The sequence below is a fragment of the Oncorhynchus keta genome, chromosome 16, assembly GCF_023373465.1.
Source record: "Oncorhynchus keta strain PuntledgeMale-10-30-2019 chromosome 16, Oket_V2, whole genome shotgun sequence".
Taxonomy (NCBI): domain Eukaryota; kingdom Metazoa; phylum Chordata; class Actinopteri; order Salmoniformes; family Salmonidae; genus Oncorhynchus; species Oncorhynchus keta.
In genome coordinates this window covers 16,205,323-16,232,840 of record NC_068436.1, presented here as the reverse complement: position 1 = coordinate 16,232,840, position 27,518 = coordinate 16,205,323, and the positions used below count along the sequence as shown (strand labels likewise).

The window sequence follows — 27,518 nt, the reverse complement described above, 5'->3', positions numbered from 1 at the left end:
GTGTGTGTGTGTTCTTTCTGACACTGCCAATACAAGGCACCCCTGTCTCTCAGTCTTCCACCCAAGTAAGCATCCGTCCATCCGTCCATCCATCCATCCATCCATCCATCCATCCATCCATCCATCCATCCAATCCTCCATCATAAGAAACTCAGATCACATAATTTTCAGGCATCTTTATGCATAAAAACGATGCGTGGCATCAATATTAAATAGTGTTTACCCAGAGCACATGTAGCCGGCGCCTGGGCTGCTTTGTCTCTTAACTTTCCTTACCTACTGACATCAAAGTGAACAGATCAGATTATCGTCCCAAGGTATCCCAGCCAGTCAGGAGGGAGAGGCCTCTCCGTTTCCCAGGCTATAATTGCACTGACAGGGCGTGTGTGTATTCCAGCGTAAATAGCTAATTCCATAACGACTTCCTCTCGCCGAACACCTGTTAAATTCTAATGCACCGGTTGTTAGCCGGAGATTTATTTTAATTTGAAATGTTTGGAAGTTACCTGTTGGAGATGATCAAAGTGCTGATGGCTGGGGGAGCGCCGGGCGGGGGGAGACTAGCACCACACTCATTTGAATACGGGGAAAGAGAGGGAAGAGCGACGGCTTTGAACACTACTTTTTCGGAGGGAGGGAGAGGAAGGCAGGAGGAAGGGGTGCAGGAGGTGAAAAAACACCCATTGTGTGTTATGTTGCCATGCTCTGCTAGAGAACTACTGTCTGTCTTCTGTCTCCATGTCTGAAGTGGAGTTAACGCTTTACAGCCAATGCTCAATGCTGCCTCTGGGACTGAAGCAGGTCAAGTCTGAATAGGAATCAGTCTGTCTAGTAGTCAGACGATGTCAATCTGGACTTCTTGTCTACTTTCTATAGCTACTGTAGTACCTCTGGTATCTTCATCTACACATTTGTACTGGAATGCAGAATTCAGGTGAAAGTTGTGTGAATGATTTGGAGTTGGGAAGTAGGTGAAATCTAGTTTTACATCTCCTTTTGATTGATCTCCATTTGTTTTGAAGGAACGGCCAGTGATCCTACTAAAACTTCCTCTTGTACAATAGTTGTATCCTTGTGAGAGTTTCTCACAATGAGCTTGCTAGTTCCTTGCTAGCCGTTCATCTAGATAGTTGGATACCTTTATGCCTTTATGTGAGTCAGCGAGTACACTGCAGACAGACCGAGACAGGTCTCTATAGAGTCTGGAAGATGGCCCTGTGCCCTGTTCTTCTATTCAGCCTGAAGGTTCTGGCTGTGGTCTGACAACCCAGCAGCCCATGTGACTCAGCTCAGCCACACACCAGCCTGGATGATGGTTGCCAGGTTGGATCGAGCGGTTGCCAGATTGGCGGCTGCCACCGCAACCAAGTGATCAGTGGCCACCAGCAGAGTTGTGTAGCCGTAGCTCAATCAGCCCACACTGTCACCACATTGCACACAGGGTAGCTAGCTACTGTTTCTCTGGCTGGCTACAGTAAAGCAGTGATTAGTAGAACCCACATTAGAATACATAGCAGACCTCAGGCTTTTCTGGACAGCCATCTAAATGAACAGTGACTTCTTAATTGTGTGGGAAGCCGTTCAAAGCAGAGCTCACTAGCGAATCCCCTCATCAGCGTTGGAAATGAAGGAGGTGTGAAGATGAGGCTCTCAGTCAGTCCAATGAAGTTGGGGCTAGGTTGAAGAGGGTGATTTTAGGAGGACACCTGATTGTCCTTTTCGTCAACTTGGAACTCGGCCCCCTATTCTCATATAGTGCACTACTTGTTGCCACTAGCATGCTAGCATCCTTTTTTGTTCTTCATCAGACACACTGATGGGAAGCAGGAGGGTCCCAGTACGTGTGACTGTACCACATCAACACATAGACCGGCGCTAACATAATGAAATGCTAAATGAAACATTGAAATCCAGCCCCCCCCACCCCCCACAGCGTTAACAACACTTTTTCTCTCTTTCTTATTCTCCTATTTTCTTCTCGCTAAGTAAAAGGTACTTTAGTTGCCTGGATCCTTCCCTCCTTTCCCTCGGCTACACAGCCATGGCTCTTCCTATAACATCTGCCTCCATCTAATCCTTGTTTAGTGTTAGTGAATCAGGCGCTGTCTGTCAGATGTATAATTCAAGTATCACTCCCCACTCGCCCGCCGCTCTGTTCCGCCAGGGTCAGGTTTGGATGAGGAGAGGTGCTTCTTTTGATCAGCATCCTCATCCTCATCATCATCATCATCATACATGACATACCCCTGGATCCTGTGGGGTTATAGACCTAGTGAAGAATGGAAGATGTGTGTGTGTTTTTAATGTTTAGATGGTTAGTGATGGTGGACAGAGGCTCAGAGGGGAAAGTATTAATAGTTGGTTCTCAGATAGGATCTATGAAATCGTAATGCTACAAAAGCAGATTGATGGAAGTGGGAGCCGTGATGTCGGTTTGGAATTTAGAAACGTAACAGAAACGATTTACATGAAAACACCCCAAAAATGACGAAGTGGAATGTGGAGCCTAATGGAACAGAGCAATAGAGGGAAACTTTTGCCAGTTGTGGACTGAAAGCCATTTTGTTGCAACCTACGGTAAAGCTACCTTCATTTAAATAGAGCCACGTTTTTCCATTTTCTCCATCATTTAATGACTTCGACTTCATACTTTGTGTCATAATGAATTTATTTGTAGTGTGTGCGACCCCCGTGGGAATGGAACCCACGACCCTGGCGTTGCTAGTGCCACGCTCTCACCAAGTGAACCACCCAGAGTCAGGGCTCTGTGTCTGGCAGCAGAGGAGAGCCCATATATTAGACCTGAGACAGTAATGACATGGACTCAACATGGACTCCAGTGTTGTGATTTAATAGCTCAAGTGGTCTCATTAGAAGGAGCCCTGTGTACTGCAGATCTCCTCATTAACCAACCACTGCCATGTGCTGCAGGCACACAGGTCAGACAGACTGTGTGGGAGGACCCAGCAGCACTACACACACACACACACACACACACACACACACACACACACACACACACACACACACACACACACACACACACACACACACACACACACACACACACACACACACACACACACACACACACACACTGCCCCTGTCTTGTCCTTCCATTAGGTCCTCCAGCACAACCCACTTCCACTCAGGAACCACCATCCAGACTAACATAGCCCACTGCATCTGAACTGGGGGGGTTACACAAACACACCCCCATGCGCCCTCCAGTACCCCCTAACTCCACTACAACCCCCCGTTCCGTCCATGCGTTACCCTAGCCTACCTCTCCAACAGCATCGGAGACACAGGCAGAGAGACCCCGGCGTTGCCACAGATGTGAGGTAGGGCCTGCCCTGGTTATAGCTGCTCCATAATTAACAGTGATCAGATTTGTTTTGTGGCATAAATGGTGCATGTGTAGAACATTAGCCATGGCACTGCTCATTTAAATTCAGCTGAAGGGCTCAGCAGCAGACGGGTCACGAGCTTCAGGGAGCACAATCACAAGCCTCCTCCATATGTTCCTGCCGCATCTTACCAGGGCCACGAGCGCCAGATAAGTTCCCAGAAGAACCTAATCGTGTTCGGTAATTACAGCGCGCCTCTCTCTCTCTCTCTTTTTCCCCTCTCCCCCTCCCCTCCCCTCCCTCCTCCCCCCTTCCTCTCCCCTCCCTCCGTTCATCCCTCCCCTCCTCTCCCCTCCCGCCTCTCATCCCTCCTCTCATCCCTCCCCGTTCTCCTCTGCTTTGGCTTAGAAAACGAGGGAGGAAAGAACTAAAACAGTCCCTCATCAGATAATTTGTAAATTGCTTTACGTGGCTGATGCCGACCGAAAAAACTCTGGTTGGTTGTTCTTCTTCTTTTTTTCCCCTCCATCCGACTGAGCTAGAAATTATAAATAATTGTAACAGATGTAGCAATATGGCCAGCCTCCAATAAACGAGGCCCCAGATAATTTGGCCGACCCCTTCTGACAGGCCAATTTAATAAAATGTGAACAAAATCTTCCACCGCTAATAATTTATCATCCCCTCTCCCCGTTGGTTAAAGTGAATTACCCCGACAGTTAACAAGGTCACACCCAGATGCCAAGCGACTCGCAACAAGGCTGCTACTCCTGATGATGGGATCAGGAACCATCGAGAGGTGATGACAGCGCTGGTGTTATTTCTTTCATTACCTGTGATCCTAGAAAACACACACACACACAGGTGCCAAAGCCCTACTTGTCAGTCTGAAGTTTTTATACGCTATCATGGAATGTGGTGTGTGTGTTATAGAGGTTGACCGATTATGATTTTTCAACGCCGATACCTATTATTGGAGGACCCAAAAAAGCCGATACTGATCAATCGGGCGATTTTTACAATCTATTTGTAATAATGACAATTACAACAATACTGAATGAACACTTATTTTAACTTAATATAATAGGTCAATAAAATCAATTTAGCCTCAAATAAATAATGAAACATGTTCCATTTGGTTTAAATAATGCAAAAACAAAGTGTTGGAGAAGAAAGTAAAAGTGCAATATGTGCCATGTAAGAAAGCTAACGTTTAAGTTCCTTGCTCAGAACATGAGAACATATGAAAGCTGGTGGTTCCTTTTAACACGAGTCTTCAATATTCCCAGGTAAGAAGTTTTAGGTTGTAGTTATTATAGGAATTATAGGACTATTTCCTCTATACCATTTGTATTTCATTAACCTTTGACTATTGGATGTTCTTATAGGCACTTTAGTATTGCCAGTGTAACAGTATAGCTTCCGTCCCTCTCCTCGCTCCTACCTGGGCTCGAACCAGGAACACAACGACAACAGCCACCTTCGAAGCAGCGTTACCCATGCAGTGCAAGGGGAACAACTACTCCAAGTCTTAGAGCGAGTAACGCTGAAACGCTATTAGCGCGCACCCCGCTAACTAGCTAGCCATTTCACATCGGTTACACCAACCTCATCTCGGGAGTTGATAGGCTTGAAGTCATAAACAGCGCAATGCTTGACGCACAACAAAGAGCTGCTGGCAAAACGCTCGAAAGTGCTGTTTTAATGAATGCTTACGTGCCTGCTGGTGCCTACCACCGCTCAGTCAGACTGCTCTATCAAATCATAGACTTAGTTATAACATAATAACACACAGAAAAACGAGCCTTAGGTCATTAATATGGTCGAATCCGGAAACTATCATCTCGAAAACAAGACGTTTATTCTTTCAGTGAAATACGGAACCGTTCCGTATTTTATCTAAGGGGTGGCATCCATTAGTCTAAATATTCCTGTTACATTGCACAACCTTCAATGTTATGTCATAATTACGTAAAATTCTGGCAAATTAGACGGCCCAAACTGTTGCATATATGCTGACTCTGCGGGCAATGAATGAATTGAAGTGACACAATTTCACCTGGTTAATATTGCCTGCTAACCTGGATTTCTTTTAGCTAAATATGCAGGTTTAAAAATATATACTTCTGTGTATGGATTTTAAGAAAGGCATTGATGTTCATGGTTAGGTTCACATTGGAGCAACGATACGCACTGCATCAATTATATGCCCCTGAACGAGGCGGTTAACCCACCGTTCCTAGGCCGTCATTGAAAATAAGAATGTGTTCTTAACTTGTGGTGTCCAAAAATACCGATTTCTGATTGTTATGAAAACTTGAAATCGGCCCTAATTAATCGGCCATTCCAATTAATCGGTCGACCTCGGTGTGTTAGCCCTGGTATAGAAGAAAGTGGTGGTATAGAAGCCTGGTAGATAGAAGGAAGTGGTGGGTAGAGTGGTAGGTATAGAAGGAAGTGGTAGATGGTAGGTAGAAGGAAGTGGTAGGTATAAGAAGGAAGTGGGTGGTAGGTATAGAAGGAAGTGGTAGAAGGAAGTGGTAGGTATAAGGAAGTGGTAGGTATAGAAGGAAGTGGTAGGTATAGAAGGAAGTGGTAGGTATAGAAGGAAGTGGTAGGTAGAAGGAAGTAGAAGGAAGTGGTAGGTGAAGGAAGTGGTAGGTGTAGAAGGAAGTGGTAGGTATAGAAGGAAGTGGTAGGTATAGAAGGAAGTGGTAGGTGTATGGTAGGTAAGAAGGAAGTGGTAGGTATAGAAGGAGGTAGAAGGAAGTGGTAGGTGTAGAAGGAAGTGGTAGGTGTAGAAGGAAGTGGTAGGTATAGAAGGAAGTGGTAGGTGTAGAAGGAAGTGGTAGGTATAGAAGGAAGTGGTAGGTATAGAAGGAAGTGGTAGGTGTAGAAGGAAGTGGTAGGTGTAGAAGGAAGTGGTAGGTGTAGAAGGAAGTGGTAGGTGTAGAAGGAAGTGGTAGGTGTAGAAGGAAGTGGTAGGTGTAGAAGGAAGTGGTAGGTATAGAAGGAAGTGGTAGGTATAGAAGGAAGTGGTAGGTGTAGAAGGAAGTGGTAGTAGAAGTGGTATAGGAGAAAGTGGTAGGTGTAGAAGGAAGGAAGAAGGAAGTGGTAGGTAGAAGGAAGGGTAAGTGGTAGGTAGAAGGAAGTGGTAGGTAAGGAAAGTGGTAGGTGTAGAAGGAAGTGGTAGGTATAGAAGGAAGTGGTAGGTGTAGAAGGACGTGGTAGGTATAGAAGTGGTAGGTATAGAAGGAAGTGGTAGGTGTAGAAGGAAGTGGTAGGTATAGAAGGAAGTGGCAGGTGTAGAAGGAAGTGGTAGGTATAGAAGGAAGTGGTAGGTATAGAAGGAAGTGGTAGGTATAGAAGTGGTAGAAGGAAGTGGTATGTATGGTAGGTGTAGAGGAAGTGGTAGGTATAGAAGGAAGTGGTAGATATTGAAGGAAGTGGTAGTGGTATAGAAGGAAGTGAAGTGGTAGGTATAGAAGGAAGTGGTAGAAGTATTGAAGGAAGTGGTAGGTGTAGAAGGAAGTGGTAGGTGTAGAAGGAAGTGGTAGGTATAGAAGGAAGTGGTAGGTAGTGGTAGGGAAGTGGTAGGTATAGAAGGAAGTGGTAGGTATAGAAGGAAGTGGTAGGTGTAGAAGGAAGTGGTAGGTATAGAAGGAAGTGGTAGGTGTAGAAGGAAGTGGTAGGTGAAGGAAGTGGCAGGTAAGGGAAGTGGTAGGTATAGAAGGAAGTGGTAGTAGGTGGTAGGTAGAAGGAAGTGGTAGGTGTAGGTATAAGGAAGTGGTAGGTAAGGAGGTATAGAGGAAGTGGTGGTAGGTATAGTGGTAGGTAGAAGGAAGTGAGAGTGGTAGGTGTAGAAGGAAGTGGTAGGTATAGAAGGAAGTGGTAGGTATAGAAGGAAGTGGTAGGTATAGAAGGAAGTGGTAGGTATAGAAGGAAGTGGTAGGTGTAGGTAGAAGGAAGTGGTAGGTATAGAAGGAAGTGGTAGATATTGAAGGAAGGGTAGGTATAGAAGGAAGTGGTAGGTATAGAAGGACGTGGTAGGTTTAGAAGGAAGTGGTAGATATTGAAGGACGTGGTAGGTATAGAAGGAAGTGGTAGGTATAGAAGGAAGTGGTAGGTGTAGCACTCTCTGGCTAGCTCAATGCATTATTTACTGCTCACCTTTTTATATAGGGTCGTCAAGGATGAGGGGAGAGGTGGCAACGCACAGTATGGTTGCATATGTTAAGGTCGTGTGTGTGTGTGTTCCACCTGCCTGTTATGTTAAGACCATGTTCCTCATCATTAATTGTGTATGACAAAGAAAGCCCAGGCAGGCTCTGCATATAAACCACTGCCCCCGAGGACTGTCCTTATCTACGCACACACACACACACACACTGGCCATATGAGGTAAAACACATGACGAGGAGAAAAGTGGGGACAAGATAAGGCTTTCTTTGAGGTCACATAAAGAACTGGATTACAGTACCCTGCTAGGTAACAGGAAGTATTGATGTTACAGTAGCTACAGTAACAGCTTACCTTGTACACTTCTAGAAGTACTGGCAACGTAGTTGGGGTTGCAGCGTATGATTATTATGTTATTAGACTAGGGACAGGGACCGGTACAAACAAATAGAATAAACAAGCGTCTGTATAGATGGGCTTCTCTAAACATCTATATTATGAACATGTTCCTCAATGTCACACTTCTCACCCCAATAATAAGTCTGAACCCCCCCCCCCCTACCCTCCCTCTCCCATCACACTAAGGGGACAATCTGGCCAGTGGCGTCTGTCCATCCATCATCCTCTCTGGGCGGCTGTGGGGCCTGGCCTCCTGCACACGCTCACAGACACTCCCGTTCACCCTTGTCTCCCCGCTTTGTTTCGGTGGTCCTGTGGTGTGTGTGTGTGGGGGGGGGGGGGGGGTTGCCGTGTGTTGGGGAGCGTTAATTGACTGGGCTGGTAGGTGGTGATAAATAGATAGGGAACGTCTCTCACACCTGGAGTTGAGTTCAGACCGCTGTCCCCTCCTCGTTGGAGCTTCCAGCTCCCAGCTTACATGCGTCTGGATGTTTACTGCACAACCTTCAAGCTTTAGGTACAGGTACAAGGTCAGGCTCAAGTCTAAGATCAGGGTTTAGTTGAGGATTAGTTTGAACTTTTCATGTTTTTTTCACACAATTATTTTTCTTCTCTCAAATTCAAATCATAAGCTGGAATGTTTTAATTGGATCCCATATATCTATATATAAATACTAATAATTGGTTCCCAAAATACAACTTTCACCTTTGTCATTTCCCAGAGGCTGCTGGGTCCTCCTACGTAGTCTGTAATGCTATTGTAAAATACTGTTTTTCTTGTGACCTTATCTGAATATCTGGGTCTAGTGAGGTGGATCATGTGGATGTGCTTGGCCTTTCACAGGAGCAGACTCTGTATGACTCTCCAGATCAGGAACTCAGTGGAGAGGAGGCCCCACCCTCAACCTGTAGCCCGGTCCCACAGGAGCCCCCGGGGCCCCCAGACACATCGCTGGCCCTCAGCCCCTCCAGGGGCCAACACACTGGGAGACGGCAGGTGGGTCAGCTACTATGCAGACACACACACACACACACACACACACACACACACACACACACACACACACACACACACACACACACACACACACACACACACACACACACACACACACACACACACACACACACACTACCCCAGTCACCTCAGAGACTCACCCCAGTCCAGTAGGAGACGGCTACTGGGGAGACAAGGGCAAGTTACAGCGAATCATGGGAATCATGTGATTAATTTGATCCATTCTCTGGCAGCCGTAGTCCTACCCCCCTCCTCCCCGGGCCGGCGTGTGCTGTGGGTTTCATGCATGCCTGGGGCTCAGGCACTGGCTGATTTACCACATTAGGCTTCCGATCGTTCAAGTTCCAACCACTCACTATTTTGACTAATATGTTTTTAGATAACACTCCAAATCTGCCATACAGACACACATTGATAAAGGACTTTGTAGGCAGCAAAAAAATACATGTCACTTTTGCTTCCACTTAGGCTTTTTAACATGAATACAGGCCAAAACATCCTTGACATCTCTTTAGAGAGAGGGTCAAACAGCATACAGCACCATGACGGGCCCAGCTGTACCAGTCTGTCTCTATCCTGTCTGCCAGAGGAGTCTCCCGTTACACACCTGGGTGGGTGGTGTTAACACCCAGCTACAGAGATGACACAGACATTCCATTAGTCCGGCCCTCTCTTCTCCGTTCCACCTGGACAGGTGCCTGGCCCTAGAACCTTATCTGATCTGACGCTGGAGGAAATAGTGACCCTGACACACTCACGCGCTGGCCAGCGTTCACACACAACCTTCAGCCGCTCTGCCCACATCACACTGTTTTTTTGTTGTTGTCACTTTCCCTCCAGCCTCCAGTCCATATCAGTCAAACCATTATAGGGGCTGTACTTTAGCATGTCTTGTGTGTTAGTTTATGTACAACACTCTCTCCTGGTTCTTCCCTGCTCCTCTTAATGTCTCTTAATGTCTCTTAATGTCCCTTTTAAAACCTTTTAGTACCTGTTGCTTTTTTTTGCATCCTGAAAAGCACCGAGTGGGTCTTTGAATGGCCCATATAGCTGTGGGTGTGTGTGGGGGCGCGTGTTTGTGTGTGGCTTACAATATATCCCATTCACATCACCCGGGTCCTGAACAAGTCGTGCTTTGAGAGCCCTGGCTGGCGCTGCTACACACATGACACGGTGCTGCCATCATAAAGAACTCCATTGATGACAGTGTGACCCCACCAGTCTCTCTCTCCACTCACAGGGAGATGGAGAGAGTGGAGGGAGGGGTGAGGAGGGGGGTCTATGGAGTGCCTCTCCAACGTGGTGCTGGGGTCATCAACCGTTCAGGAAATAACATACTTTTATTTCTCGCACTCTCTCCTTCTGGTAACGCATCTCTCTCTTTCTCTCTACTTTCTCTCTCTTTCTCTACTCTCTCTCTATCTGTTTGTGGAGCCATTACGGGGTGCATGGCACAGGCAGGTCGTGGCCCCTAGCCAGCTGTCGAGACGAGATGACGGCACATCTTCATCTTCCTTACGCCTTCGCCTTTTTTGCTTTTTCCTCAGGCTGTGTGTGTGTGTGTGTGTGTGTGTGTGTGTGTGTGTGTGTGTGTGTGTGTGTGTGTGTGTGTGTGTGTGTGTGTGTGTGTGTGTGTGTGTGTGTGTGTGTGTGTGTGTGTGTGTGTGTGTGTCTCGATGGCTCGGGCATGAGTTGTGGCTGGCCCAGCATTAAAGAGATAACGGCGTGTTCCTCCATAACAAGTCGTTTCGTAGTACGCACGCACGCACGCACACACACACACACACACACACACACACACACACACACACATTTTCATCTGGACCTGTTGCAGGACAGACGGCAGACGGGCTGTCCAACTGGAGGAGAGGAGCATCTGCACCCACAGCCTTTCATCGATCACTGTGTGTCCCTCTGTCCAGTCCTTCACTGTCTGTTCACTCTGTGTTGTGTGACTTTTACACGTGATGCAAATGGATGTTGTCCAGCTGACCCCACAAACATGAATATTGTCAGACTTACATTTCAGTCCAGGTGGAATTTCTGTCTCCAGCTTTATTTGGGTTTTGATGAAGGGTATATGGTTTGATAACACCTGAAAGATAATTCAAACCTCTTATGATTAGTGCTTGATCAGATATGATCATTCCACACATAGCCCCTATACACACTCTATACCCCCCTACACACACTCTATACCCCCTACACACACTCTATACCCCCTACACATACTCTATACCCCCTACACACACTCTATACCCCCTACACACACTCTATACCCCCTACACACACTCTATACCCCCTACACACACTCTATACCCCCTATACACACTCTATACCCCCTACACACACTCTATATCCCCTACACACACTCTATACCCCCTACACATACTCTATACCCCCTACACACACTCTATACCCCCTACACACACTCTATACCCCCCTACACACACTCTATACCCCCCTACACACACTCTATACACCCCTACACACACACTCTATACCCCCTACACACACACTATACCCCCTACACACACACTATACCCCCTACACACACTCTATACCCCCTACACACACTCTATACCTCCTACACACACTCTATACCCCCTACACACACTCTATACCCCCTACACACACTCTATACCCCCTAAACACACTCTATACCCCCTAAACACACTCTAAACCCCCTACACACACTCTATACCCCCTACACACACACTATACCCCCTACACAGACTCTATACCCCCTAAACACACTCTATACCCCCTACACACACACTCTATACCCCCTACACACACACACTATACCCCCTACACACACTCTATACCCCCTATACACACTCTATACCCCCTACACACACACTATACCCCCTACACACACACTATACCCCCTATACACACTCTATACCCCCTACACACACTCTATACCCCCTATACACACTCTATACCCCCTACACACACACTATACCCCCTACACACACTCTATACCCCCTACACACACACTATACCCCCTACACACACTCTATACTCCCCTACACACACACATTATACCCCCCTACACACACACACACACACACACACACTATATACCTCCCTACATACACACACACACACACAGAGCGATGCCAGCCAAGCCAAAACGTCAGTAATATGCAGATCCATCTACTAATGACTAACCATAGAGGTAATTAAGACAGAGCTGGAACAGAGATGGCAGAAGGGCTGACACCTGCCTTGTGTGTCCACAGTCAGGACTGCTGGTGGAGAGCACTGTGGCACCAGGGTCACTCCGGTCAACAGTAGCCTGCGGCACAGTCTAAACACAGCGTCTAAACACAGAGTCTAAACACAGAGTCTAAACACAGGCTCTAGGGTTGGGGGTGTGAGGGGCTCTGATGCTCACAGGCAATGTGTATTGGAAGATATTTCTGAATGTTCTTAACCCAGCATACACCCCTCCAACCAGACATGCTTTATCTACTCATTTTCTGGATGCAGTGAAGTGAAGGTCAAGCAAATCATAGAGAAAGCAGACTGTATTGCAATCGTCTAAGGAAGGGGGTGTGAGCATGTGGGTCTGGCCAGATGAGATGTAGTCATTGTTTGTAGGTGTCTGTAAGTTGTTGTTAGTATACGTTTGTTTTTGGAGTGTACATTTAAAAAAATATTGAATTGAAGATCGTTGACACCCAGGAGGAAAGTATTTGTCACACCAGTACACACTGAGTGTACAAAACATTAAGAACACCTGCTCTTTCCATGACATAGACCAGGTGAATCCAGGTGAAAGCTATGATCCCTTGTTGATGTCACTTGTTAATTCCACTTCAATCGGTGTAGATGAAGGGGAGGAGACCGGTTAAAGAAGGAGTTTAAGCCTTGAGACAATTGAGACATGGATTGTGTATGTGTGCCATTCAGTGAGTGAATGGGCAAGACAAAATATTTAAGCACCTTTGAACGGGGTATGATAGTAGGTGCCAGGCACACCAGTTTGTTTCAAGAATTGCAACGCTGCTGAGTTTTTCACATTCAACAGTTTCCCTTGTGTATCCAGAATGGTCCACCACACAAAGGACATCCAGCCAACTTGACACAACTGTGGGAAGCATTGGAGTCATCATGGGCCAGCATCCCTGTGGAACAGCTTTGGACACCTTGTAGAGTCCATGCCCTGACGAATTGAGTCTGTTCTGAGGGCAAAGGGGGTGCAACTCACTATTAGGAAGGTGTTTCTAATGTTTGGTAAACTCAGTGAGGTTCAAATGAGAACCGTTGTAAAGCTTTAATAGATCTAGTTTGCACAAGGCCTCTGGTTGCCTTTCAATGTCACTTTGTCCTTTTTGGGTCAGCCAACATGCCATCCCTCCGTCCTCCCTATAAACTCTTGCTACCGCCGAATCTCCAGACTAAAGAAGCATCGGCGCATTTAGTCACATTGCATATTTTAGCCGCCATCTGTTCCGCTCAACACTCCCACCACAGGGGCTCCTATCCTCATCTTCCTGTTTCCATATTCCAACAGCATATTGTTCCCATAGCTTATTTATTTATTTTTAAAGAAAAGACACACACACACACACACACAGACACACACAGCAGGACCGGAGAGTGCTTCTTGTTCTCAAGGAGGAGCAAGAGAGCAGCTTTCTTTTCTCCCCCAGCAGTTTCTCCCAGCCAGTTGTCCTATCAAGTGTAACCTCGGGGTCCTCATAGAGCAATTAAAGGGGCCCCACTGCCCACCTTTTGGTAATGAAGCCCGGCGCAGCCTGGAATCTATAGCCCTTTAGTGTCCCCTAATGGGACGTCATTACAGTCAAAGAAACAGTGTACATGTAAATGAACATACTCATTAGCCAGTGGCGAGAGAAACCTTTGGAGCTCCGTGTGGTGCAGTGTGTGGAGGGATGCTTCCTTATTCCTCTGGTACCCTGATTGGTTTTTTGTCTTTTTTTTGTCTTGGTATGTGTGTGTGAGGGGAGAGATGGTATGTGTGTGTGAGGGGAGAGATGGTATGTGTGTGTGAGGGGAGAGGTGTGTGTGTGTGTGTGTGTGTGTGTGTGTGTGTGTGTGTGTGTGTGTGTGTGTGTGTGTGTGTGTGTGTGTGTGTGTGTGTGTGTGTGTGTGTGTGTGTGTGTGTGTGTGTGTGTGTGTTCGGCGGGTGTGTTCTTACTTGCTTGTGTGTGTGTGTATCTGTATGTATCTGTACGTAAGGGAAAAGTGAAATGAACATATATAATGTGTTATTGGTATTCACACAGCCGTTGTGCAGCTGTTAATTGAGCACTAGTTGTCTCTGTAATGTGATGCTAAAGCCTGCTGAAGCGCGTAGCCGAACCCCCTGCCTCTCTCTCTCTCTCTCTGATTGAATGACTACATCCCCCAGAGTGCACCGGTGCAGCTGTCCAGGTCGTTGTCCCCGGCGAGCAGCGTGGAGTCAGGAAGAGGAGTGGAAAAGAGGATTCATGACCTGGAGGAGCTGCTCAGACTGAAGGTACAAACCTCACTGACCTCTACACTACACACTCTCTCTCTGTCTCTCTCTTTGTCTCTCTCTGTCTCTCTCTGTCTCTTGCTCTCTCTCTCACTCACAGTTCAATTCAATTGACTTTATTGACATGGCAAGTTTGGCAAGTTCAAGTATACATATATATAAAATAATAATAATAATAATTTAACAAAATATATATATATATATATATATATACATTGGGGCGAAAAAGTATTTAGTCAGCCACCAATTGTGCAAGTTCTCCCACTTAAAAAGATGAGAGAGGCCTGTAATTTTCATCATAGGTACACTTCAACTATGACAGACAAAATGAGAAAAAAACATCCAGAAAATCACATTTTGGAGGACAAAGAATGCTGAGTTGCATCCAAAGAACACCATACCTACTGGGAAGCATGGGGGTGGAAACATCATGCTTTGGGGCTGTTTTTCTGCAAAGGGACCAGGACGACTGATCTGTGTAAAGGAAAGAATGAATGGGGCCATGTATCGTGAGATTTTGAGTGAAAACCTTCTTCCGTCAGCAAGGGCATTGAAGATGAAACGTGGCTGGGTCTTTCAGCATGACAATTATCCAAAACACACCGCCCGGGCAACAAAGGAGTGGCTTTGTAAGAAGCATTTCAAGGTCCTGGAGTGGCCTAGCCAGTCTCCAGATCTCAACCCCATAGAAAATCTTTGGAGGGAGTTGAAAGTCCGTGTTGCCCAGCAACAGCCCCAAAACGTCACTGCTCTCGAGGAGATCTGCATGTTGCATGGAGGAATGGGCCAAAATACCAGCAACAGTGTGTGAAAACCTTGTGAAGACTTACAGAAAACGTTTGACCTCTGTCATTGCCAACAAAGGGTATATAACAAAGTATTGAGAAACTTTTGTTATTGACCAAATACTTATTTTCCAACATTTGCAAATAAATTCATTAAAAATCCTACAATGTGATTTTCTAGATTTTTTTCCCTCACTTTGTCTGTCATAGTTGAAGTGTACCTATGATGAAAATTACAGGCCTCTCTCATCTTTTTAAGTGGTAGAACCTGCACAATTGGTGGCTGACTAAATACTTTTTTGCCCCACTGTATATATATATATATATTTTATTTATAAATAAATGGTGGGACCAACAGCAATAATAATAGTAGTAGTGGACATGGGATTACCGTTAACATCAACTACAACTGTGACTGAGTAGACACGTGACATGGTATGAAAGAAAGACAAAACAAAACAAGATGGGAAATATTATCGACATTACATTGCACTTTTCACTGGCTGTCCCTCAGGTTGTGGCAGGAGGACACATATTTGCTGCCAAAACTGCATTTTGGCTTTTCACCCAATAAATATTTGATTTTTCTTCATATTTTATAGTTACATTTTTTTTGTTTTGAATTATAATTTTGGGAAAGGAATATTCTCTTAGTTCTGAGAATTTCTCACAGTGTAATAGGAAATGCAGCTCTGTCTCTCTGTCTGTCTCTCGGTCTCTCTCTCTCTTGCTCTCTCTCTCTCTTGCTCTCTCTATCTCTCTTGCTCTCTCTCTTTCTCTCTGTCTGTCTTTCTTGCTGTCTCGCTCTCTCTGTTTGCCTCTCTCTATGTTTGTCTGTCTGTCTCTGTCTGTCTCTCTCTTTGTCTGTTTCTCTCTCTGTCTAATTTTCTCTTTATTTTGAATTCCCTCCTTCCTGTCTCTTTAGTCTTAATTCTTTCTATTCTCTTTTCCCCTGTTCTCTCCCCATTTCCTCTCTCTCTACTCCCTTGTCTCTCCTCTCTCTCCCCCCTCCTAATGCTTTCCAGCACATTGAGTAGTGTGGGTCCAGGTGAGAGGTACCTGTGTTCTGTTTCCTGTGTGTATTGATATGACCTCATTGTCATCATCAGCCCCATTCAGAGACAGACAGGCCGTCATGTGTGAATGTCACTGCTCTGCCGCCAGCCACGACACGCTACTACTGAGAGCTAACGCACCGATAGGACGAGGGAGCGCTGTCACGCATCTGCCTGCGTGGGTCCCTTGCCTCCCATCTCCCATCTCCCCTCAGAGGCCCAGCCAGCCCCCTGATTCCCCCCTCTCATCAGTGCCTTCTCCTGATGGCTCAATTATGACCGTCTGTAATCACCACTCAGAGAGGTAGTAATGGCTCTGAAAAGGAGATGAAGATGTCACTGGCTGGCTGGCTGCTGCAGCAGAGTGACTGACTCCCACATGTATGTTCAGACTGACTGCCTCCAGCTTTCAACCACACGTCAGTGTCTGGGTATTGTGTGTCAGACTTGTCTCAACCTGTGACATTCTCAGTCTCGACTCTTAAAAATGATGACCGTCTTTGGTTTTGTAACAACAGAGTATGGCTTTATAGTATTTCAAGACCAGCCGGTGGATACAGTATCTGTGCAATATGATTGCTGTGTGTTGGAGAGGCCAGCAGGGTGAATTGCTCCTGATAAGAGGTGAGTGGAGGGGATAGCAGACTCTCTCTCTCTCTGTCTCTCTCTGTGGTCCAGCGTCGGGGGAAGGCTGATGGTCTCTAAGGGGCTCAATTGCACCGCTGTTACCGACTGCTTCCTCTCTGACCTTTCTAACGGTGTGCCACACACTCACACACATACACTGATACATACACACACTGACACACACACACTGATACACACGACCGCTGAGCGTCTGTGTGGGCAATGAAGCAGCAGGAGAGGAGAGGATGCGGCAGGACTTGGACTCTCCCCATAAACCAATCAGCTCCATCGCTCTTTTAACCTTCACACTCTCCTCTGTTCTGCGGTCTCTCTCTCTCTCTCTCCTTTTTATTCCTCTCTTGTGCTATTATTATTTCTCCCCTCTTATTTCTCTCTTCGTCTCTGTTCTCTTCTTCCTTGTCTTTCTTTTCTTTCCTCTCGCTCTCTCAACTTTTCCATTTCAATTCAGTTTGCTTTATTGGCATGACGTAACAATGTACATATTGCCAAAGCTTACTTTGGAGATTTACGATATTAAAATAATAAGAATCAAAATGATCAACTTGTCAACAGTAACAACAATAACCAAGGGTCAAAATAACCATACATTGAACAATAACAACAAGTATACAGTAGAGGACATGTGCAGGTTGATTGGTCTGTCAGACACTGTCCCTCATCTTATGGCAGGCAGCAATGTAGTCTGCTGCCAACCCACAGCTCTCTGCGTCCTCCCCCAACAGGATGGGCAGCCTACTCTCATCAGAGAGGTCTTTGAAACCTTGAAAAAGTTTTTCAAATTTGGGGGAAATAAAACTCTAATTGTTTTATATTTTTGACATTTTGTCAGGAAATGCAGCTCTGTCTCAGGTTCTGCTGTGGGGCAGTGGTTGCACAGCCTTTCCTCTACAGGGAGCCAGATAGCACTGCATTTTGCTTTGTGCTTGTGTTTCCCAATAAGAAATGTAGTTTTGTTTTGACTGTGTTGTAATTTGTTTTATTCTCATTGATTGGATGTTCTGGTCCTGAGGCTTCAGTGTGTTAGTAGAACAGGTTAGGTAACTCAGCCCCAGGACCAGCTGGATGAGGGGACTTTTTCTTTGCTCAGCTCTTGGCATTGCAGGGCTTGGTAATGACATGAGAGGGGTCACTGTATTTGAGATGTTTCCAAAGCTTCCTCTGGACATGTAGGAGAATCTTACAAAACTCTGCATGCCGGGTTTCAATGTTTATCCCATTTGGTGAAATCTTGTTTTGGCATGAAGTGCAATTGGTTCATTGATACATTCAATTAGTTTTAGCCAAATTTGACTAGGTATTTCAATTTGAATTAGTTTTTTAATGGTGTAGAATGGCCTGCATGCTTTCTCTCTTAGTTCATTCACTGCCTCATTAAGGTGTCCAGTTGAGCTTATTTTTAAAGTAATTGTAGTGTGTGCAGTACTCTATATATTTTGTACCTATTGAGAACTTTGGTCTAATTCCCTGAAATCTGGATCTTCTCTGGAAAATCCTCTTTCTCTCTCTGTCTCTCTCTGTCTCTCTGTCTGTCTCTCTCTCTCTCTCTCTCTCTCTCTCTTGATGTCTCTCTGTCTGTCTCTGTCTCTCTCCCTCTCTCTGTCTCTCTATGTCTCTGTCTCTCGATGTCTCTGTCTCTCTGTCTCTTTCTTTCTCTCTGTCTCTCTTTCTCTCTCTTTCTCTGTCTCTCTCTCTGTCTCTCTCTCTGTGTCTGTCTCTCTCTCTCCCTCTCTCTCTCTGTCTGTCTCTGTCTCTCTCCCTCTCTCTCTGTCTGTCTCTGTATCTCTGTCTCTCTCTGTCTCTGTCTCTCTGTCTGTCTTCGTCTGTCTCTTTCTCTCGCTCTCTCTCTCGCTCTCTCTCTCAATGTCGCTCTCTCTTGATGTCTCTCTCTGTCTCTGTCTCTGTCTCTGTCTCTGTCTCTCTCGCTCTCCCCCCCTCGTCCACTAGAGATATATGGAGGTCATGTCTCTTTACTCAGCCAGGGATATTAGCAGTTATTTTGGTGTCAGGTCTAAAGTGTCCCTATTACATCACATACTAGACAGACACTCAGCCTGATGCTAATGGCTCATGATACGCATGGCTGTGTTATTTAATGGGACCATTTACATGTCTGTAGTGCGGACTGAGGGGCGTTTAACAGAGTTGTGTGTTTTTGGTTTTACTGTCCCTGTGGGGACCAGAAGTCCTCACAAGGATAGTAAAACAAGGAACATTTGCACATGTAGGGCCATTTCGCCGGTCCCCACAAGGAAAAGGCTGGTTTAGTCTTAGGGGTTAGGTTTAGGGCTACAGTTAGGGTTAGGAGTTAGGTTTAGGAATAGGAGTTAGGTTTAGGGTTACAGTTAGGGTTAGGAGTTAGGTTTAGGAATAGGGGTTAGGTTTAGGGTTAGGAGTTAGGTTTAGGAATAGGGGTTAGGTTTAGGGTTAGGAGTTAGGTTTAGGAATAGGGGTTAGGTTTAGGGTTAGGAGTTAGGTTTAGGAATAGGGGTTAGGTTTAGGGTTAGGTTTAGAAATAGGAATAGGGGTTTGGGTTTAGGGAAAATAGGATTTTGAATGGGAATCAATTGTTTGGTCCCCACAAAGATAGTAAAACAAATGTGCGCCCAGTGGATGTCACTGACCCCATTATATTGGGAACACAATTTATACTGTGTACCCAGTGTGATTTTATCAGTTAAATGCTGAATTGGACAGAACAGTAGGGGATCCTAACAAACCGTTTTTATTTATTTCATTTTTTTTGTACAAACTTGCCACTTCCAAGACAAGTAAACAACAGCACGGTCTCTCTCTGAGGTCTGAGAGACACCAAATTATTTTTCAGCTTGAGAACATACATGCTGGATGATTAGGGTCTGGGACCAGTGTACCCAGAGCAGGCTGTGTGTTGTGTTGTGGAGTATTGATTGCTGGTGGTGGGGTTGAAGTGTGATCTGTGATGACCAGGGTTGGGGCCGGGGCCCAGTGGGAGCTCTAAGGGGCCTGGGAAGCAATGATGTGGCTAATGCCCTGCCACTCCGACCAGAGCCCCTCTGCAATCAATCAGTCAGGACTCTGTCTCTGTGTGTGTGTGTGTGTGTCTGGTTCTCTATTTCCTTTCATTAGAGGCAGAAACCCAGGCTGCGTTTGTTTGGGGGCTTTGTGTTGTAAAAGCAGCCCGTGTAACGGATGTCCTCTGTGAATATCTCTCACCAGTACACAAAAATCCATACTTGTCACATCGGTGGAGTGTGAGAGAAAGTGTGTGTGTGTGTGTGTGCCTGTCTCTGAGTGTGTGTGTGTGTGTGTGTGTGTGTGTGTGTGTGTGTGTGTGTGTGTGTGTGTGTGTGTGTGTGTGTGTGTGTGTGTGTGTGTGTGTGTGTGTGTGTGTGTGTGTGTGTGTGTGTGTGCGTCCATGTGTGTGCTGCCGCTCCCGCTCCTCTCTGTTCTCTTTGTCCTTGTTAATAATAACAGGGTTCAGAGCTCACATTTCCCTCTCTGCAGGGCAGCCGTGTCATATCAGCAGTAAACAAGCTCTTCCCTTCAAAAGGCGCTCGACGAGAAGTCTCCCCAGCCCTGCCTGGCCACTCAAGCAGAAACCTGCTCTGCTCCCTTTCTCTTTCTCTTTCTCTCTCTCTCTTATTCTTTCTCTCTTTTCTGTCTCTCTCATCTTTCCTCCTCTTCTCCCTCCCGAGCCTGAGCCTGCCTGTTTTAAAGTGTTTTCTTCTCCCACTCTGTTAAGGTCAGAATAGCAGAGCGTTCCTGTCAGGAACATCTAGATGTTCTCCTCCTTCTCTCCCTGAAAGTCCCACGTTGTAATCTTTTCTTTTTTAAATTGTCAGTCATTGCCGCCCCAATTGGGTGGTGACCCCAGTCAATGACAGGGAAGGGTGGAGTGTGAAGAAGGTTCAAAGTGCTCTCTCCCGGTTGACTTGACCATATTAATGTTGTACCTGTAACGAACCTCGGATGCTGGAGGAACACTTGTCAGAGAGAAGGAGAGGAACTGCAATGTCAGAGAGAGGTGATGCTTCCTCAGTAATGGAGAACATATTTGTTATAGTTACATGTTACAGTAACAAGAGTTATATCTGACCTGGGGGGGTGTACAGCAGTGGAGGCTGGTGGGACGAGCTACAGGAGGACTCATTGTAATGGCTGGAAAGGAATGAAGGGGCCAGAGTCAAACAATGTTTCCATGTGTTTCATATCGTTCCATTTATTCCATACCAGCCATTACAATGATCCCATCCTCCTATAGCTCCTCCCGCCAGCCTCCACTGGTGTACAGTTCCGTACTAGACTGACACTGTCAGTAATTAAATTATTTACACTATTTCTAGGTACATTTTCTATCTTTTGGAAATACGCTGCTCTCAATGTAAGATTTAAGTCATTCTATCATTTCAGATTTGTCATCACTCCCAACCCCCGACCGGCTTCACATTTCAGTGACATCATTTGATTTCCCTGTGCAGTGCATGTGTGAAGTGGCCACATTGTGTAACGTAACCTCCTGTATGTCTCTGGCCGGCAGACGGACGAGAACGAGGAGCTGCGGAGGGCCCATGAGAAACGCCACGAGCGCCTGCGTCTCGTCCAGACCAACTACCGGACGGTCAAAGACCAGCTCCGAGAGGTGGAGGACGCACAGGGCCGGTGAGTACCCTACTAGAAGTAGAATTCTATTTCTATGGTACCACTTCCACCCAGCGGCAGACCAACGTTCTGGTGTAGAGTGGCAGGTGACACACTTCCACCCAGCCTCAGACCGACGTTCTGGTGTAGAGTGGCAGGTGACATACTTCCACCCAGAGGCAGACCGACGTTCTGGTGTAGAGTGGCAGGTGACCGAGTGGCAGTTCTGGTGTAGAGTGGCAGGTGACACAATTCTACCCAGAGGCAGACCGACGTTCTGGTATAGAGTGGCAGGTGACACAATTCTACAGGTGACCAGAGGCAGACCGTTCTGACGTTCTGGTGTAGAGTGGCAGGTGACACACTTCTACCCTGAGGCAGACCGACGTTCTGGTGTAGAGTGGCAGGTGACACTTCCACCCAGCGGCAGACTGACGGTGTAGAGTGGCAGGTGACACAATTCTACCCAGAGGCAGACTGATTCTGGTGTAGAGTGGCAGGTGACACACTTTCTGGTGTAGAGTGGCAGGTGACACAGAGGGCAGACTGACGTTCTGGTGTAGAGTGGCAGGTGACACAATTCTACCCAGAGGCAGACTGGCGTTCTGGTGTAGAGTGGCAGGTGACACTTCCACCCAGCGGCAGACTGACGTTCTGGTGTAGAGTGGCAGGTGACACACTTCCACCCAGAGGCAGACCGACGTTCTGGTATTGAGTGGCAGGTGACACACTTCTACCCTGAGGCAGACCGACGTTCTGGTGTAGAGTGGCAGGTGACACTTCCACCCAGCGGCAGACTGACGTTCTGGTATAGAGTGGCAGGTGACACTTCCAGAGGCAGACCAGCGGCAGACAGATCGACGTTCTGGTATAGAGTGGCAGGTGACACACTTCTACCCAGAGGCAGACCGACGTTCTGGTGTAGAGTGGCAGGTGACACACTTCTACCCAGCTGGCAGACCGAGCGTTCTGGTATTGAGTGGCAGGTGACACTTCCACCGGCAGCGGCAGACTTCCACCCAGCGGCAGACGTTCTGGTATTGAGTGGCAGGTGACACACTTCCACCCAGCGACCCTGAGGCAGACCGACGTTCTGGTGTAGAGTGGCAGGTGACACAATTCTGGTACCCAGAGGCAGACCGACGTTCTGGTATTGAGTGGCAGGTGACACACTTCTACCCTGAGGCAGACCGTTCTGGTATTGAGTGGCGGTGACACACTCTGGTTCTGGTATTGAGTGGCAGGTGACACACTTCCACCCAGCGGCAGACCGCAGACCACTTCCACCCAGACGTTCTGGTATTGAGTGGCAGGTGACACACTTCTACCCTGAGGCAGACCCGACGTTCTGGTGTAGAGTGGCAGGTGACACAATTCTACCCAGAGGCAGACCGACGTTCTGGTATTGAGTGGCAGGTGACACACTTCCCAGAGGCAGATCGACGTTCTGGTATAGAGTGGCAGGTGACACACTTCTACCCTGAGGCAGACCGACGTTCTGGTGTAGAGTGGCAGGTGACACTTCCACCCAGCGGCAGACTGACGTTCTGGTATAGAGTGGCAGGTGACACACTTCCACCCAGCGGCAGACCGATGTTCTGGTATAGAGTGGCAGGTGACACTTCCACAGACCAGAGTGCAGACACTTCCACCCAGCGGCACGTTCTGGTGTATAGAGTGGCAGGTGACACACTTCCACCCAGCGGCAGACCGATGTGACACACTTCCACCCAGCGGCAGACCGGCGTTTTGGTGTAGAGTGGCAGGTGACACACTTCCACCCATCGACAGACTGACGTTCTGGTATTGAGTGGCAGGTGACACACTTCCACCCAGCGGCAGACCGACGTTCTGGTGTAGAGTGGCAGGTGACACTTCCACCCAGCGACAGACTGACGTTCTGGTATTGAGTGGCAGGTGACACACTTCCACAGCGGCAGACTGGCGTTCTGGTGTATTGAGTGGCAGGTGACACACTTCCACCCAGCGGCAGACGACGTTCTGGTGTAGAGTGGCAGGTGACACACTTCCACCCATCGACAGACTGACGTTCTGGTATTGAGTGGCAGGTGACACACTTCCACCCAGCGGCAGACGGCAGACAGGTGACACACTTCCACCCAGCGGCAGACTTTTGGTATAGAGTGGCAGGTGACACACTTCCACCCAGCGGCAGACTGGCGTTCTGGTATTGAGTGGCAGGTGACACACTTCCACCCAGCGGCAGACTGACGTTCTGGTATTGAGTGGCAGGTGACACACTTCCACCCAGCGGCAGACTGACGTTCTGGTATTGAGTGGCAGGTGACACACTTCCACCCAGCGGCAGACTGACGTTCTGGTATTGAGTGGCAGGTGACACACTTCCACCCAGCGGCAGATTGAGTGGCAGGTGACACACTTCCACCCAGAGGCAGACTTTCTGGTATTGAGTGGCAGGTGACACACTTCCACCCAGCGGCAGACAGTTCTGGTATTGAGTGGCAGGTGACACTTCCACCCAGTTTCTGGTATTGAGTGGCAGGTGACACACTTCCGCCCAGCGGCAGACCGACGTTCTGGTGTGGCAGGTGACACACTTCTACCCAGAGGCAGATGGCGTTCTGGTAGGTGACACACTTCCACCCAGCAGACCCGCAGACCAGGTGACGTTCTGGTGGTAGAGTGGCAGGTGACACACTTCCCCTGAGGCAGACCAGCGGCAGACTGAGACGTTCTGGTATTGAGTGGCAGGTGACACACTTCCAGCCCAGTTCTGGTAGGCAGACTGACGTTCTGGTATAGAGTGGCAGGTGACACACTTCCACCCAGCGGCAGACCGGCGTTCTGGTGTAGAGTGGCAGGTGACACTTCCACCCAGAGGCAGACTGACGTTCTGGTATAGAGTGGCAGGTGACACACTTCCACACACTTCCACCCATCGGCAGACCGACGTTCTGGTGTAGAGTGGCAGGTGACACTTCCACCCAGAGGCAGACTGGCGTTCTGGTATAGAGTGGCAGGTGACACACTTCCACCCAGCGGCAGACCGACGTTCTGGTGTTGAGTGGCAGGTGACACACTTCCACCCAGCGGCAGACTGACGTTCTGGTATTGAGTGGCAGGTGACACACTGGCGTTCCAGGTGACACACTTCCAGCGGCAGACTGACGTTCTGGTATTGAGTGGCAGGTGACACACTTCCACCCAGCGGCAGACTGACAGACACACTTCCACCCAGCGTTCTGGTATTGAGTGGCAGGTGACACACTTCCACCCAGCGGCAGACTGACGTTCTGGTATTGAGTAGCAGGTGACACACTTCCACCCAGCGACAGACTGGCGTTCTGGTATTGAGTGGCAGGTGACACACTTCCACCCAGCGGCAGACCGACGTTCTGGTGTAGAGTGGCAGGTGACACACTTCCACCCAGCGGCAGACCGACGTTCTGGTGTAGAGTGGCAGGTGACACACTTCCACCCAGCGGCAGACTGACGTTCTGGTATTGAGTGGCAGGTGACACACTTCTACCCTGAGGCAGACTGCAGACGTTCTGGTTTAGAGTGGCAGGTGACACTTCCACCCAGCTGCAGACTGACGTTCTGGTATAGAGTGGCAGGTGACACACTTCCACCCAGCGGCAGACTGACGTTCTGGTATTGGCAGTGGCAGGTGACACACTTCCACCCAGCGGCAGACTGACGTTCTGGTATTGAGTGGCAGGTGACACACTTCCACCCAGCGGCAGACTGACGTTCTGGTTTAGAGTGGTAGGTGACACACTTCCACCCAGCGGCAGACTGACGTTCTGGTATTTCTGAGTGGCAGGTGACACACTTCCACCCAGCGGCAGACTGACGTTCTGGTGTAGAGTGGCAGGTGTCACACTTCCACCCAGCGGCAGACTGACGTTCTGGTATTGGCAGTGGCAGGTGACACACTTCCACCCAGCGGCAGACTGACGTTCTGGTATTGAGTGGCAGGTGACACACTTCCACCCAGCGGCAGACCGACGTTCTGGTGTAGAGTGGCAGGTGACACACTTCCACACAGCGGCAGACTGACGTTCTGGTATAGAGTGGCAGGTGTCACACTTCCACATAGTGGTGCCGACCAGAGACGTGCTCTGTCTTTTCACATTATTCCAGGAACTATTAGGTATGTGTAACCAAGCTAGCACAGACTTTCTAAAAAATCCTGGAATTTATCAGCTCAAACCATGTCGCAATCCGTTCCCTTTAGCCTGGAGTTAATATGAACTTGCCTTGGGGAGTGTTTAAAGGCACGTAACTCCTCTTTCTTTCGTTAAGCCCTTCTGAACCCTCTGGAACACATCAGAACCCAACTGAAACTCTCTCAAATACTCCCATGACCTTTACTCTTTATGTTACATGTCATCACCTGACCTACTGTGTGGGAGGATTACACCTTTACCTTTGAAAAAGCTTCACGGGTTTTAAGCGAATCAATTTCGTTGCTTAGCGTTTGAGTCGCTGTGCGTGTCTTTGTTTCTCTCTCTGTCTCTCTCTCTCCTTCCCCTGGCATCAATTAGGACTTGAGGGCAGGAGGCTGAAGGTGTCCGTTATAAAGGGGACAGGGTGTCTGAGAAACTCCTGGGGAGGGACGGGGGACGAGGTGGAGAGGGGGTGATTTCCTCTTCCGATCCCCTTGGTTTGATCTAGATTAAAACCACGGGGTTTTCACACAAAGAGGGCAACGTGGCGGCAAATGTCATTAACGTGACACACACACGTTCTCCCTCTTTCTGACTTCCTCCCCCAAAGCTTCAGGCAGCGAGGAGAACCTTTTAAAACACTAACTAATGTAAGCGTGGGGTTGGGTTGGTATCCACACGGGACCGACGTGTTGACCCTGTCAGCTGTTTTCTCCCCGGGTTAATTAAAGAAAACAGCGGCTGCAACGTGAGGCCGTGTGAAAGTAGAGCGCGCGGGTATTCACCATCCACCACCTCCCCGCCGTTCGGCTAGGAGCAGCTCAGCGCAGCACGGAACAAAGACAGGCAGACAGAGAGAGCGTGTGACAGACAGAGAGAACGAAGAGAGCATCACTTGGAAACAACACCATTTGTGCCCGTCTGTACATTTTAGCAGGTTATCAAGAAAGTGTGGTGTGTGTGGTTGTCTCCTTGTTGGAGGATCTTGATGAAAACGAGGGCACACTTTGCTAGCAGGGGAAAAAAAGGTCTGTCTGATATTTTTCTCAGTTTGTAACCTCTTGTGGCAATAAGTCATATTAAAAGGTACAATTTTAAATGTTATAAAGCAGTTTTGTTGCAAACAGGAATTGGTGACTCATAAGACACAATCAACCAGTACGCCATCAGACTGACCTGTCACCTGCATATTGGCATCATCATTTGACAGGAGACAGAATTGACACGATATGCAGCTTTGCCCTTTTCATCCTCAGCCTTTGATGGCGCCACCCAGGCAGCCCCTCAGCCTTATGATCGTTGGCATTCACTTGGATGGGTTAACCCCTCATATCCATCCTTAAATAGTCCCAAACCCAGTGGGGGTAATGCCAGTCTGAACGGGAGACAATAGAGAAACCACTTAAACACTACCCCTGTTAGAGCCGTGGAATCAGGCCTAACAAGTCAGGGGGAAAACGTTGACTCTCATTGCATTTTGGGCTTGTTAGGGATTTCCCAGTTGCCTCCACGCTGTGTTGATTGTTTTTCGGGGGAAAGTGGTGGGGGTGGGGAGGGGCTTCTTTTATGCCCTCCCTTTGTGTGTTAGACTGAAGACCACCTCTACCTGCCTCTTATTCTGTTCTGGAGTTTAAATTGAATAGATCACCCCCCATTATGACAGGTGAAACCATTAGCATTAGTAGCATTAGTTTGTGCTTCCTCTTCAGCATGTTGCTGCTGCCACCCTCACACTCCTCTTGTTTCCTCTCCAGGAGAGTCACTTATTGAGTGACTCAGTTATTATTGGTGCTCTATGGGTCTGGGTTGATGTGCAGTG

At 47.8% G+C, this 27,518-nt stretch overlaps 1 pseudogene; it reads left to right on the top strand.

Annotated features, from left to right (window-relative positions):
• The window catches only part of LOC127907886 (centlein-like), a 77,910-nt pseudogene that overhangs the window by 25,769 nt on the left and 24,623 nt on the right, over window positions 1-27,518 (top strand).